Source organism: Nuphar pumila, chromosome 7 (assembly GCF_984573655.1).
Source record: "Nuphar pumila chromosome 7, dmNupPumi1.hap1.1, whole genome shotgun sequence".
Lineage (NCBI taxonomy): Eukaryota > Viridiplantae > Streptophyta > Magnoliopsida > Nymphaeales > Nymphaeaceae > Nuphar > Nuphar pumila.
In genome coordinates, this window is record NC_143255.1 from 39,489,791 (window position 1) to 39,506,765 (window position 16,975).

General features: G+C 41.0%; 1 pseudogene; it reads right to left on the minus strand.

The window, feature by feature from the left end:
• Positions 1-6,780: 6,780 nt before the first annotated feature.
• Positions 6,781-7,908, minus strand: LOC149831998 (mitogen-activated protein kinase kinase kinase 20 pseudogene; annotated as a pseudogene).
• Positions 7,909-16,975: the final 9,067 nt, after the last annotated feature.

Below are 16,975 nucleotides of genomic sequence, written 5' to 3' on the forward strand. Positions count from 1 at the left end.
AGTTTGAATCTTTTTTCTAGCACACTTTCGATCCAATGACTAAATCCATATCGAATTTTAAAACCATCGATCCTAACATTAGTATTAGAGTCATGTTGATGATCCCTTTCATGTGAACACAAGGATTGTCAGATTTTGTTGATCAATCGGATCACTATATCCATAGCTAGGGATGGCAGTGGACCGGGGCGGGGGACAAGGTCTCTACCCCTGTCCTGTTTTGAAATTTGAACGTTCATCCCCGCCTCCATCTCTGCACGGGGATGGATTTTAACCTCCACCCATGCCTTCATCCCCATTTCATGTCCTCCACCCTCTTTTCATGACTCATTCGTATTAGAGTCATGTTTGTTATTTTTTCTAGAACTACCTTCTAACATTTTTATTTTTTTTGAAAAGTGCTTTTGGTTTGCATAATACATCCCAAAACTTTATCCAAACAGTTCTCGATCTGGATTAAATCAAGTCAGTACAGGTAGATTCTTATAAACCTATTTGGATACATAAATTTCATTTGAACCCACTTAAGATCTGTTTTGGATCTCAATCCAGATATGAAAGAGGAATCTTATGAAAATGACTAAATCATTTCTAAAATAATTGCATTATTAAAAATACAAGGTTACTTTTTCAGGTCACAAAAGTCTTTTGAACTTGGAAGGAATTGAAAAGACAAACACCTTTTTTATTTAAATTAAGTTTATAAAGCTAGCAAAGTTAAATTTTGACCTCAAAAATTAACCTTTCATTTTTAAAAACTGTTATTATTTTGAAAGTATTAGGTTGAATTCATCTAAAGTAAACACAACTAGTTTAATGTTTATATATATATATATATATATATATATATATGATTGCCTTTTAATGCTTACCTGGTAAGTTAGACTTGTGAATGTCACCAAGTTCACGGGATATCATAAGTTTTGAAACCTATGCCTAATGCTTGTTGCCATAAGTTTGGCTCGCCTCGTCGGAATTCGTTGCCGATTCGGCAGTCGTCGTCCCTTTGGTGAAGCGATTGAAGGCATCGATACACTCTTTTCCTTCTTTCCATCCGTGCTTGATAGGAGTTAAGGTTTAGTGGGGGGTAGGGTTGGGGTTTAGAGGACGGTTACAAAGAAGGGCAAGCTGTCCAAGGCCTCTGAATCAATCAAGGAGGATGGTCACGAGCACCATGACAAGGAGCTCGTCCTCTCCATTGAGAAGCTGCAGGAGATACAAGATGAGTTGGAGAAGGCAACCTCTCTCTCTCTCTTTTACTGTTGATAAATGTATGTGGCCATTACCGATAGTTGTTGTTTTTCATTCACTGGGTTGGGTGGTCGGTAATTGACATACTGGTCGATCACCCACAGGACAAAAATCACAATTGTTTTTTTTTTTGTACTTGGCTTTGCACGTTTCTGTAAGTATCTATGTAAGTTTCTTTGTTTGTTTGGCACTTTGATGATCAAAGGACCAGAAGTAAAAGAGAATGAGTATTTGGGTTTGTTTTGGAGAATTTGTGCATTATTTGTGGAGGAAATCAAATCAAACGTTATGGGTTTTTACATAGGAAGATTATGTGCAATGCGTATTTGCTAACTGTAATTTGTCCTCTTATTGTTGTTTGGACAAATGGATTCTTTTAGTATCATTTTGTTCGGTTTGTTCTGTTTCTGAATGCCCACAGAATGATATTGAACCCTTCTAATTCGTCCTCTTTGTGAATGCCAGTTGATTCTTAGTGTGGTGCTCCATTGTGTGAAATTTGAGAAGTTGGTGGATTATTGGTTGCATGCATTCACATAGCGTAATTCACATGGTGTGATGCCAATTGTAGCTTCTCGGCGAGAGTGCCATGGGGGCAAGGACATGAGGCTGGCGAGGCATGACAACATCAAGCGGTTCCTCTGTATCGCCGGTCCAAACCCGAGTATGGGTCAAAAAAATCGTTGGGAGAGAATTCCATCATTTTTGTTGGTAAATAATTTTGGGGTTTTATTTTTAAAATTTCTTAATATTTTGTTGGTAAATGATTTTAAATTATTTTTTAGTTTTTCATAATAAACTTGTTAAAACATGTAAAATGGTGGGTGGATCGGGTAATATGATTCAAAATTAAGTAATCCAACAACGGACATTTTAAATACAGCATCTGAGTACGGTCCAAACAAACATTGAACACTACAATAAAAATGTTAATTAGCGACGGACTTTATCTAAAGCTAATCCATTGTTAAACGGATTTGCAATGGATTACCATCGGATAGAGTCCATCGCAAATTCTTGATCTCTAATTAGCGACAGAACTGATCTGTCTCTACTTCCGTCACTAATTTGCGACGGATAATCGACAGACATGATCCGTCATGAATTCGTCATTAAATTTGGATTTGCAACGGATAAATATTCATCCATAATCCGTCGCTAAATTGGTGACAGATATTAGTGATAAATAATATTTGTCGCAAAATATAAAAAAATAAAGATTAAAAAATTCCTTGCTCTTTTCTTTTTCCATTTAGGGTTTATGGTTTTTGGTCTCAACCCGCGTTGTTGCCGCCAGATCCGCCTGCGTCGATTCTCTCGCCTCACGGATCGAGCAATTGGCCTATATCTGCCACGGGATCCTGGAGACACTAACGATCTGAAATGGGTTGTCGACGACCTAAGGGAACGAGCAGAGCCAAGAGATGAAGACAAATCATCACCAACAGACCTCTCCAACTCGGTGGTCTTGCTGGAATCGATGGAGAAGTGCTCGTCGGGGAGCTCCTCATCGATCTGCAGTAACGAGGGAAGCGATGGCCAGACGCAAAGGTGCGACGCAGGTGCGTTGAGGCCCGCAAGGCATCGGCGAAGCAGGCTGAGATGATCGAGTGGTGGTGGAGGGAGCTCAGTCAGGACTAGTGAGAGCTCCTATCGACGGGTGTTCTCAGTCTCATTATTGTCATTGGTGAGGGTGAGGGGTTGCGATCATGCCCGATACTGAAACTCGTGGAGCCATGAGATTGTCGAGAGAGCAGCAGTGGGTCTGACCGGAGTATAGCCAGGCGTAGGCGCAGTTGCACTCGTAGGTCTGGCCGGAGGAGAGGATGATAGGGTCTGCCTTATGCGATCGGGACACCAATGATGGGGAACCAAGAGATGGTGTTGTACTTATATAGGTTTGAGGTGCACGACGCTTTGTGCTTTGATTGGTAGAACGCTGTCGCACACGGATTGCCAACTTGGCAACCAACTACAAGTTAGCGACGGATTAGCGCTAGAATTTTTTCATCGCTAATTAGCGACGGATTAATGATAAAATTTTTTCGTCACAAATTCACGATGGATAAATTTTGCCGCTCATCCGTTGCTAATTTGCTATAGATTTTGAGACGAATTATTTATGTTGTTAATTCGTCGCTAATTTCAAACGAATTTTGAGACAGAATTTATCCGTCGCTAAATTCAATTTTAAGAATGACTAGTTTTCTCTAGCTAATCCATCGAAAATTTATGATGAATTATTTCCGTCACTAATTAATATTTTTCTTGTAGTGATAATAGTTACAAAATATCCCCTAAAAGGTTTCAAAGTCATGATACCTTGTCAACTTGATCATGACATTCACACATCACCTCTACCAGGTGAGTGGATCCCTTGTAGTCCTTGTCAGCCATGGTTGTCATTCCTGGTAGCATAAGATTCTGTGGCATTTTTCATGGAGCCTGCTGCTTTGTTTTTTTTTGGACAAGAAACGGCCATGGTGAGTTTCGAACACCAGACGTGGAGATGTGTCCTTCTCTTGCACCAGCTCTTACGGTCTTACCAGCAAATCAGCTCTTGCATACATTTCCAATGGGCTTTATAGTTTAGTCTGTTGGATGGATTTCTTCAAGCATATTAATGCTTTTTGTGGGTGAGCCGTCCCACATCCTTTATCACATTCGCAATCACATAGAAAACCAGCCACTTTTTATACAGAGGCGCTGCATGCTTTGGCATCCAGCTCCACTGTTGATGACCATCCATCTTGACATTTGTCAAGATGAACACCACACCCATCTCCAGAAATGGTAAGATGGGTGGCTGTTAAGCATATCGATGCATGCCCACCACGCAGACACGCTGCATATAATGTGTACACGTAAAAAATATGCAAAGGTTGTTTGGTGGATTCTTACAATCCAGTGTGAGTTTTCCTTGACACTTTCCCAGGTAACCCATGTGGTTGCCGATTTGGGCTATGTCACAAAGACACGTTGACACGAGGACGTGACACACATTCGACCTGTAATTTCATTTTTTTTAACGAAAAATAAGGCTAGGGTTGTAACCTGATCAGGTTCAGGTCGAGTATTATCAAACCCAATTTTGAATCCGGGACTAAAAGTATTGGACGCATGTGTCGGTGTCTGCGTCTGAGTGTGTCCGTTCGTGTCATGAGGACACGCTACCAGAATTGTATGTCCCTATGATAGATTTGGGAAAAGGTGTGCTCTTTGTCCCAGGTTTGACTCCCACCGAGTATGCGGGCCTTGTTCTTGTGCAAAATGCAGTGTGCTTGCTTTTCGCTAGAGAGACAAAAAATGCATTGTTTCCTCCTGATTCTAGTGCATCACCTGCATTATTCTTGTTTGACTGACCCTCCTAACGATTTCAAGCTTCTTGGTCATTCTTCTTTTGTTTCCTTGTGGTGACAAACTATGTGCATTCCTGTTAGCCAGGCTCAAGGAACATGTTAATAGCAGCAGTAGTGCCGGCTAGGGGTGTCAAAAGGATATGGCATGACCCAGTTTGGGGTCCATACCGGATCCAGTAGAATCTGGGTTTGGTAATAAAGGAAGAGATTCAATCAACAAAACCAAGTGGGACCCACAGGATCCGATTATTATGCCGAATTGGGCGTCGTTTATGAAAATATATGTAGATATCACATTTTAAGGCAGTTGGATCTGGATTTGGTTTTTGCTGATCCCCATCTGACTCATATACAATTATGAGTAATGACTAGATCCAAACAGAGTCTGACCCGTTTACATACCTATTTACAGGCTATGAACCGGATCTAATTTAAGTTATCCTTATAGCACTGGCATTTGGTTTTTCGTACGGTAGGTTCCGTCAGACTCAAATCTGGCTCAGTACCGGCATCTTAGAGTTGGATCTGGGTCTGCTGAAGGTTCAAGCAATGCATTGACACCCTTGTTAGCAGTAGTTATCCACATGGGGTTTGCTTAGGTTTTGTGTGAATGTGAATTCACTCTCTTATCTATGGGACAAGATTGAATACTGCATTGAACTTTTGTATGATACAATTCAAACACCATTTATCACAGGAAGCTAAATATCATAAAGAGGGTGTTCTAAATTTAGCTTTAAAATGCTTTTGCTAATGATGTTTGATCCAATCAGGGGCAAAACCAACCACTCCATAACTACAACACCCTAAGATAACTGGACCTAGGAACATGAATGGAAAACTACCAACCTGATGTCGATTGCCTCCATTCTAATCCATAGTGTAATAATGGGTCTGGATTGGAGGGGTTCCAGTCCTATCCTGTAGTCCCTAGAACTAATTCTTGACCTCATCCAGCATGTTAAACCATGGGTGCCAGGTGAAATTAAGGTTGGGGATGTCAATCTGAATATCTAATTAAAATCTGATATACCTCATGAACAACAACACATTGGCAAGCCTCTATTTAGGGATGGTAGTGGACCGGGGCAGGGGCGGGGGACAAGGTCTCCATCCCCGCCCCGTCTCAAAATCCAGACCTCCATCTCCGCCTTTGTCTCTGCACGAGTTTGGATTTTAACCTCCATCCCAGTCTCATGTCCTCCAACCCCGGTCCAAACGGGGGCGAACAACCCCGTTTTCCCTCGGTCCATTGCCATCGTTGGGGCGGAAGAAAGTGTAAATCCATTTGTGCCTCCATTCCCGCACGGGTTTTGATTTTAACCTTCATCCTCGCCTTCATCCCTGTTTCATGTCCTCCGTCCTCGGTCCAAACGGGATGAGGCAGGGCAGGGCCCCGTTTTCCCCGATCCACTGCCATCCCTACCTCTATTGGAGAAACCCTTAAAGTCCCTCTGGCCCATCACTGATTATACTCACTTTGATCTTGGGGATTAATTCAAACTCGTGACGTCTTGTCAATTCTCCTTATGGGCAATGTTGTTAGTATCAGTATTGGCCTAGAATCGTTGGGCCAACCATTCAGATGTATCGGCCGATTCGAGATACTCAAGTGAATCATTTTATCTTGACCAAAAAATAATAAAAATATTACATGTTAATCATAACATGACACATGTTAAAACCATTAAAATAATATTAAAAAAAGTTTTATTAAATAAAAAATAACTGATATCGGCTGGCACACACCGACTGGCATTGCTTGTGGGTAAATAGATAAGCTCCCTCCAATGGTCAAATTTAAAACTGATCGTGCCATGTATTTCAACATTTCGAATTTGATCGTATCACCAAGAAATCAATGATAGCCAACAACAATGGCAAAAATAATTGCATTTTTTTTCATGCTGGTGGAAACAAATACACATGTATTCAAAGTCTCTCAATCAGCACTCCTAATTAATGTGCGTGTTTGCATCAGGACCACTACTTGACATTCTCTTGACCCTAAACTAGACCGACCTACTGCACCTACACCAAATCCCCACCAATAAGAGCCATTCGTACTAGGGTTCGAATCCCTCTCTCCAAGACCAGTTGGGAGTAGATTCTCAACCTTAGACACCAAAAAATAAAGTGTGTTTTTTTTTTAAGCAGAAAGTAATTAGCCTCACCCACACGGTACGGCCGAGTCGCTTCTCTCCTCGAGAACCAGTTCTCTGACAACTATCCATCGGGTCGATGTATCCAATAACCAACTGGGTTGTCGACACGTGGCCAATCTCCTCACACGTTCTGCGGAAGACTCTCCCTCCCATTGGCAGCTTGCACCCACCGACCCTTCTTCTTCTTCTTCTTCTTCTGCTGTAATGCAGGAAGAAGAAGCTCCCCACCAACGGAAATCCAATGCTCCCTTGGGAGACGCACGCTTCTCAAGGGCCCAACCCTCCTCAACTCCAGCCCAGTCGTTGTATTTGACAAACTCGTGCTCCAGCAGCATCTCAGCCGTCCACCTCCTCTCCGGGTCCCTCTGCAAGCATTTGCTCAAGAAATCCTTCCCCTCAGAAGACAACCGAGAAGGGATCTCCGGCGACTCGCGGCTCGCTCCGATCTTCAGCAACAGCCCTGCGGCGATGCTCACATTGTCTCCGGCGGCCGGAATTCTCCACGCTGGCTTCCCGGAGAGCAGTTCGACGACGGTGCATCCAAAAGACCAGATATCGGATGGCGCCTCGACCTCATCTCCAGAGACGGCTTCGGGCGACATGTACATTGGCGTTCCCCGGATCAAATTCCTGCCTGGTGGTTTCTCCCCGGCGCGCTTAGCCAATCCGAAGTCTGCGATCTTGATGCCGGAATCAGAGGAGGGATCCAGGAGGATGTTCTGCGGCTTGATGTCGCAGTGGACGAAGCCATTGCAGTGGATGAAAGCCAATCCTTCGAGGATCCTTCGAGCGAATCCACGAACGATCTTTTCGTCGAGATGACGGCCAGGTGATCGCCGGAGGCGATCGGAGAGTGCACCGCCGGGGACGTACTCAAGAAAGAGATTATAGAAGATGGTGCCGGACTCGAAGGTGAGGTCATGGCCGAGGCATCGGATGAGAAGTGGGGAGTGGAGTTGTGTGAGGATGTGGGCCTCGTTTTGTAGGGAAGCAGAGTGGGAGAAGGTGCAGGATTTGACTGCAAAGATGGAGGGAAGAAGAGGATGACTGGTGGTGGTGGTGGTGGTGGTGGCGGCGAGGCTTATGATTCCGAAGGTTCCTCTGCCGATCGTCTCTCCTCTCACCCACTTCATAGTCATACTCTTCTCTCTCTGCTGTTGCTCAACGCACAAGCAAACTTAATTAGAAAGTTGCCTTCTTTAAATAACTGGAACTTCAACGGGTCCACTGAGATATCTTGATGGTTAGGTTAGCCTAGGGGTCTCGGGTTCGAATCCAGTTGGCGTTATCAGTTTACCACCCAGCTTGCATATAGAAAAATAAATAAATAAATGAAATGTCTAAACCCCTCCATAACAACAACGACAATTATAAAGGTAAAAACAAATAGTAGTTGAATTGATATTACAATTAAATATTCATTTTCCATAACAATAAAAATTAAAAAATGTCAATCGAACTCAAGTCACCATATCGGGTCATACCCCTATCTTTGTGATATAGTGAATTATATTTGAGAGGTTACCCTTTTGTGACGGTCTATTTATGGTAATTAATTACCAATAAAAGTTCTGTTTTTGGTTTAATAAATAAGTTCTATTAGGAATCAATGAGGGTGTGCAGAAATTGGAGATATCAAAACGCTGGGATTGATCGTATGGCCCCACCATAACGAACACACGTGTGACTTCAAACTCAATTCAAAGCCCCTCACGTTTCCCTCGTGGGAATATACTCTCAAGGGGAATGAACATCGTGCCTCCTTCTCCTCTCACCAAACGCACGGAAGAGAGCAACAACACCACCTTGATGTGTACATAAGAGCTGTCAATGGGTCGGATCAACCAATTGTATTGTTGTTTAGATCCGAACCCGACACAATTTGGTCTTTGTGGTTTCAGTCAACCCGTCCTTCGGACTGGATAGTATGGTCCTAGCCTGGTCTCCAGTGGATCTGGTAGTCTCATCCGACCAACAACCTGAACTCAAAGTAGATTAAAAAAACAAACGAAAATCAAGCTCCTTGTACGTGAAAAAAGATCTGAATCTGTATTAGAACCAACCTAAAATAATAATATGAATCTAACCCAAACCCAAAATTCATCTTAGCAACTGAACCGAATGCTGACTTGGATCCTATTTTAAGGATCGGAATCCAAAATTAGCATGTTGGGTTGGGGCCAGATGTGAGATTATACCACACCCATTTGCGCCCCTGCAATCAACTTAATCGTCCATTAATAGCCTTTCAAGGGAAGGACATAAACGTTTCTCATCCTCTTTATTTATTACGTTTCTCCTCTGTATTTATTTATGATGTGGAACCCTCGCCAAGAACTAACATTTAATGGGTCTGCCCTCTGGGGTTTCAACCCGTTGGGTTTGGTTTGAACCGAGTTGAAAGGAGACCCAAACCTGATTTGAGATAATAATACCAGATCCAGACCCAGGTGAAATCAGACCCACCATAAGAGAAATCATACCCAGATCCTTTAATTACATGAACTAGACCCTTACTATACCCGGTAAAATAATATATATTTTTATCTTTTTTACATTTAAAATTTATGAATTTTAGTCAGAATTTGGGTCGGGGTTGGGTTCGGGTTTCTAATGAAATTTCACAAACCATACATGACTCCATATATTAATCGTACCCTTCACATCAGACTTGAATTCTAATCGGACCTTATTTATCGCCAAACCTATAGGGTTTGGTACAGGTCGGGTCTGGGTCAAATCCGACCCATTGAAGCCCCTACCAGCCCTCGTGAGGTAAACCATAGACGAGGGTCATCAACAAACAAGCCCTTGTGTCACGACCTTTTTTTTTCGTATTTCTCATCTTGCGCGGAGAGGGAGTTTGGCAGGGTCATGCGGCACACAACTTATGTTAAAGGCGAGGAGCTACGTAAGCCTAACGAAAGCGGATTTGAGGCAGTGCATATTTCACGCACGCTTAACACATCAAAATTATCTTAAGCAGCAGTGTTAAACTGGTCAGTAGTGTGGCGATGCCAAAGCCATAACCCAATCAATATAACGACATGGATCACCGGTGACGAATAAAGTGTGTCACATTCTCTTCCACTAGAACAATCTCGATGTCTTCATCAGTACTTCACCGATTAGGAGGACACTACAAGAAAGACGTTAATTAGCGACATAAATAATTCATCATAAATTTACGATGAATTAGCTAGAGAAAACTAGTCATCCCTAAAATTAGAATTAGCGATGGAAAAATTCTGTCTCAAAATCCGTCTTTAATTAGTGATGGAAAAATTATGTCTCAAACTCCGTTGCAACTTCACGATGAATGAGTGACAAAATTTTTTCATCGCTACTCCGTCGCTAATTGGCGACGGAATATGAGACGAAATTTTTTTGTTGATAATCCGTCACTAATTTCCCCCGTAAAACCCTAATGCAAGCCCCTTTTTTTCCTTTTCTTTTTCATTCCTCGCACGCAGTCGTCGCCCGAGTTACTTCTTCCCTCAATCCATCTCTCTCGCCACCGTGTGCCATCACCGACTACCGACCCCGAACCCTCACTCACCTTCCATGAACCCTCTCTCCTTTCGCCGACCGTCGTGTGCCGCCGCCAACCACCGACCGTCGTGTGCCGCCGCCAACCACCAATCGTCGTGTTACTTATTCCCTCACTTATATTATCAAACCCTCTCCCTCGATCATCGATCGTCAACCGTCGACCATCGAGTTCTCTCCTTTGATTGGACTCTGAACCATCTCCCTCGCTCGACTCTCATAGTTGAACCCTCATTCACCTCTCTAGGTAACCTCTCACTCCCTCTCTCTTTCTCCTGTGTCTTTTTCTTCTACTTCTCTTTCTTTTTTGTCGACCGACAGGGGCCTGTTGTTCTTCCCTACCGGCAAACCATGGCCAACCGGTAGAGGCTAAAGCCCCTGCCAGTTTTTCTGACAGGTCGGCAGGGGAGACACCCTCTGCCGCCTGTGAAAAAAAAATCAACAAGGGCTTTGGGCCCCTGCCTCGTTCCTTCCGGTCGACAGAGGCTTTGCCCCTACTGCCTGTGTGCTTTCGGCAAGCGGGGGCAAGGCAGTTGCCCCACCGGTTCCTTCTTTTTCTCCAGGAAGGGGTCAAGTTCCCTTCCTATCTTTTTTTTCTTGGTTTTGAGGGAAGGGCTCATCCCCTTTCCGTTTCTCCCTATTCGTAAAGGAGGGGCCAAGACCCCCTCCCTCTTCTCCATGTCTACATTTTCTTCGGTTTTGAGGGAGGGGCTCAGCCCCCTCCCATTTGTCCTTCTTCTTAAGGGAGGGGTCGAGACCCCCTCCCTGTTGCTTGAGTTACGAGGGAGGGGTTCGGTCCCTCCCCTGTTCCTTCTTTGTTTTTATTCGATCGACAGGGGGTGGAGCCCCCTAACCTTGGTTCTTTCAGTCGGCAGAGTGCGGAGCCCCTTCGCCCCCTGTCCACTTTGTTTCTTCGGTCGGCAAGGGCTCTGCCTCACTACTGTTGTCTTTTCTCATCGGGCAGGGAGGGCAAAGCCCCTACCTGAGTGGTTCTTCTGCCGACAAGGAAAGTGGGCTCTACCCTCTGTCATGTTTCCCTTTCGTCAGGCAGGGTATGGCGAAGCTCACTACCTGTGTCTTTATCTTTGGTCGGCAGTCTTTATCATTGCAGGTGAATAGCAGAGCAAAATGCGCGATGCTTAATGCTAAACATCGCATGCGGCTTAAAATGCCATGCAAAAAGAAAGAAGAAAAATGCAAATGCAAAAACATGCAAATCGAGTAAATACCCGTGATGAGTAAGTGATGCAAGCACATCACATGTTATTTACTTTCTTGGATGCAACACTTTCTTACTCACACACTCACTTAATTGTGGATATCTAGGACTGTTTTGTTGGAGTTTGGAGATCCTATTGAGCATGATTTGAATGTATGGGAATAGAAGTGCTCTTATTTTTGTAGTTTGGATTTCATGCTAGAAATGGTAGTAGTTAGTGAAATATTGGAGTGTGTTTGCCGCAGATACATGTTTGACATTGTTGTGATATGAATGATTGAATGTATTGCAATGTTTGATATGATTATACATGTTTGCATGGAGTTATTTTGGATTTAATTATGCATTCTATGTGAAATTGTATCATGAAAACATGCTTAAATTGAATGTATCATGTTTGTGAATGTGATTTCATCTTTCTAAATATCCTTTTGATGTGTGTAAATATGATATGATGGTGTTACACACAAAAATATTGAATTATCAATGCATGCATAATAGTTCATGGAGTTGCATTTTATGTTAAACATGTTTGTGGTAGAGAGGGGAAGAAAATTTGTGTATTAACTAAAACAAAAAAATTGCTCACCAAACAAGAATTTCTAACAGATTTGTAAACCACATAGCATTCTTATGATTCTATTTTAACTGGTTAGGATAATATCCATAACATCATAGGACAAAATGGTTGCAAACCGTGAATGAATGTATCGTAGGACAACTGATAATGAGGTATCGATTGAATATATGGATGGTGTTGACAGTTTTATTAAATTTGCAATGACAAGTGTCAATACAGTGGATCCCATAGGTCGGATCAGGTGTCCCTGCACGATGTTTAAGAACAATCGATTTATAGAATCTCATGACATTAGATATTACCTATACATGAAGGGTTTTGTGAGTGGTTATCAGAATTAGACGCGAGGCAGGTGTGGCAGAAGGTGGCTATCAGTCGATTTGCCGACATGCTGCATAATATGAAGACTGCAGTAATAAAAGCATCTGGTGGGATAGATGATCCACTGCAGTATAAGGGCCATGACCCTTCTACTATCTTGATAGATTATTGAGATGCAATGTGCGACGAGTAGGCAAGCCATGAATTTTGAAACCGCTCAGCAAAGGCTGCACAAAATCGAGCGAAGATGTCTGATGCCCATCTACACACAGGTGGATCTAGAACTTTTGGGAGCCATTAGAAGAAAATGGTAACTCATCAATATATATTGGCAAATTTATAAGTATTTTTGCTTACTTTTTAATTGATTTTTTTATCATTTAACATTGCAGGAAGCTAAAAAAGAAGACATTGTGACTTACAAGGATGTGTTTGTTGAAACACATAAACATAAGAGCACAGGAGAGTTTGTATCAGAGAAGACGAGAGTGACAACGGTGTGTATTTATTGTATTAATAAACATTGTAATATAAAAGTTATCATGAATTACATTATCATAAACTTTGTAATTTTTAATTATTATTTCATACTGTAATCATTACTTTGTAGAAGTCATACTAGTAGCAGATGGTAGAGCAATATGGCGTTGACTCTACTCAGCATCCGCCTTTTGATCCTATAGCATGGGTGACTGCAACCGGTGAACCCAAAAAGAGTCGTGTGTTCAAGTTTGGGAGTAACATGAACACCACACAAGTCATTGCCTCCTACAGTCAGGGCTCTCAGAGTTCTCCCGCTAGCATCAACTCCTATCATCTGATTGACCCTATTGTTTCTTGGAATGGTGTATGTCACCTTCTTTAGGACACAATGCATGACGTTTTACATGAAGTCATTCTCAACCTTGTCCATAATGAGTTGTGCAACTTTTTTCGGGATAGGAGAACTTCGTCTGCATTCAACATGGGCTCTGATGCCCGTCAGGTAAAAAGTTTCATGTCATTTGTTTCATGTTGTTAGATTTCAAGTTAGTATATGCATGATTGAATACATATATGCATGATTGAATCACTATATTTTTTTATTAATAGCATTAGAACACATGTATGCATGATTAAATCACTATGAAAGTTTTTTGACAACTTTAGAATACATATAAGCATCATTTCGTCACAATGAATTTTTTTTGACTGCCTTATAACACATATATGCATGATTTAATCACTATGAAAGTTTATTGACAACCTTAGAATACATATAATCATGATTTCATCACTATGATTTTTTTTATTGCCTTATAACACATATATGCATGATTAAATCACTATGAAAGTTTTTTGACAACCTTAGAACACATATAAACATGATTTCGTCACTATGAAAGTTTTTTGACTGCCTTATAACACATATATGCATGATTGAATTACTATAAAAGTTTTTTGACAACCTTAAAACACATATAAGCATGATTTCATCACTATAAATTTTTTTTGATGGACTTATAACACATATATGCATGATTGAATCACTATGAAAGTTTTTTGACAACCTTAGAACACATATAATCATGATTTCATTGCTATAAAAGTTTTTTTACTGCCTTATAACACATATATGCATGATTGTGATACATAACACATTTATTTGGCAGCCTTATAAACCATATATGCATGCTTGAATCACTATGTTATTTTTTTGACAACCTTACAACACATATCTACATGATTGAATCACTATGAAAAAAAAATTTGTCAGCCTTAAAACACATATCTGAATTCTGTTAATATCCTTAATTTATTGTTAGTCTATGTGTCATTCAGCCATGTTACTTTGATTGCCTTAAATTATTTATTTCATTATATTTTGTTTATCAATACTAACATTTTGATTCTCTTGTAGGATGCTGAAGATGATCAGCGTAGAGGAGCTGATGGAGGCATGGATAAATGGGTAGATTGAGATAATGAAGCGGATGATGCTCTGAATCTTGGCGATGATTAGATTTATATGTTGAATTTGTTTCACGTACTTGTTGTGTCAAGCGAAACTCTTTGTATATGTTCACTTAGAACTAATTAGAACTTGGCGAGGATTATAGTGGGTTGTTAAATTTGTTTTACTTATAACTTGTGTTAAATTTGTTTCACTTGCGTTGTATATGTATTTTTTATGTGTACTTTGTTTTTTATATATAGGTTATATAAATTGTATAACGAGATTCTTTTTTATATTTATATTTCAAATAAATTTTTTTTATTTTTTTTTATTTTATGACGAATTAACGATGAACAATATCCGTCATTAATATTTGTCACCAATTTAGCGATGGATTAGGGACGGATATTTATCTGTCTAAAAAACTGAATCAGTCGATGTTTTAGGACGGAATGTAATATGTCGCGAATCCATTGATAAATTGGCTACAGAATTTAGCGACGGATATGTATCCATCGTTAAATTTTAGCGATGGATTATCGACAGATATGTATCTATCGCAAAACCAAATCAATCCTTATTTAGTGATAACGATGAATCATGACATTTGCTAATCTATCACGAATTAGCGACAAAAGCAGAGGCAGATCAGTTCTATTGCTAATCAACGACCAGGAAATTGCGATGGATTTTATCCATCGCTAAGCCATCGCTAAACGGATTGGCGACAAATTTGTGATGGATTATTATCGGATAGTGTCTGTCGCTAATCCGCAGAATTCTTGTAGTGGGAGATTGAAGCTACCATAAAGTTCTTGATAACGATCAAGGCAAACCCACTATGGAGTGTGGGAATCGTTACCCACGAAGTTATGCGATGTGGACAAGCTGCCATAAAGTTCTGAGATTGGATGTAGTCCAGTCCACCGAGCACAGTGGGCATTTTTTAACCCACAATGACCCATTAAGCAGAGCAACACGCCCACAAGCAACTCATGGCCCAAAAGATCGTAGCAGCGTGGGTCAAAAAAGTGATGTTGTTCTTGAGCAGATGAGTTGGTCCTTCGACAACTGATGGTCCTTTGAGGAGGGAATGCATAGTGTCAACTTTTTCTAGCGAAGTATAACTAACAGGTTGTGAGTGATGTGTCTTCATAGTTCACTCATATGCACCAATGAGCGAAGGTTTGGCCTCTGAAGGGTGTAGCACACAGTGTTTGCTCCGTGAACACGAGAGGATTGATGAAGTTTCTTGATACTTGCATCATTCGAGTGAAGGTGAATATTCTTGAGATGATCATTGAGGTGTGTCACTATGTCTTGTTGCAAGGATAAAATGCCAATAGCTGGCAATTTTAATGATATCATTTGTGACCCGGTATAAGGTAGTTGAAAAACCGATGGAGTAAAGATGAACCAAATAGATAATGTTGATGATGAGAAACCTGCAGAACCTAATAATCAATGAGTGTGTGCTATACTAAGGCAAGGTATTGAATAGACAAACTGAGTGTGGGGAGAGGAGAGGCATTTTGACAAGTTTTTCTCATAGAGAATGTGTATAGAATCAACTAATTGTGCTACACAGTCCCCCATACAACATCATCGCATGAGTAATGAAAGCGAGTAAGATCCACCTGCAAGATGCGCCCAAGAAATATTGGACTAAAGCAGAACACATACCCTTAATGCACTTGAAGAATAAAGGGTCACCACAATATGGTGTCCAACCAATGAACGATATCCCATGTAAAAGCGAACAACTGCACTAACAAACATCACCACAAAGCCTTACAAAGTGTCCCATCATCGCTTTGCTAAACTAGATAGTAACATTCATTAATAAAAGAATGGGTAAAGTAGTACGCACATGTCACTTTCATGTGACTCCAAGTAGTAGGAAATGCAAAATATATAGGAGTAACTTCTTTATCATGAAATTTGATTGTATAATAATCTACCTCCAACAGTATTGCAAGTATCATCGACATAGATGATGAACTTTTCGAGTGTAAAACTTTACTACAATTGATATTTACAGTATGTTGTGTCTCAATCAATCTGCCACAAATTAACTGGTGAAGGACGGTGCAGAGAACTTGAAGCATTCACATAAATGATACCAATAAAGACCAAAGCAACAAAGAAATTGTGAACTAATACGGTTGGTGTTCTGATAGTAGTCTGCGCAACTCTAGCAACATCCAAAACTGATAAATAGACTATGATAACAACTTGGGGTAGCTCTCAAACTAGTTTGGTAAGCTCTTATACTAGTATAGTATGCTCTGATACCAGTTATGGTATGCTCTGTTATCCGTTTTCATGATCTTTTTCTTCACACTGTCTATCTTGTACAGAGAGGGAGCTTTGACAGGTTGTTTGGGCTCTGCAGTACATAGCTTGCCTTAGAGGCGAAGAGCTATGCAAGCTTGCCAGAAGTGGATTTAAGGTTGTGCATATCTCATACACGCTTAGAATAACAAAATTTCCTTATATAGTAGTGTCGAACAGGTCGGTAGTGGGGTGATGCCAAAGCCTTTGGTGTATAATTAGCCTCTAGGTCAATGAGAGATGAGTGCATCACCTTTCTAT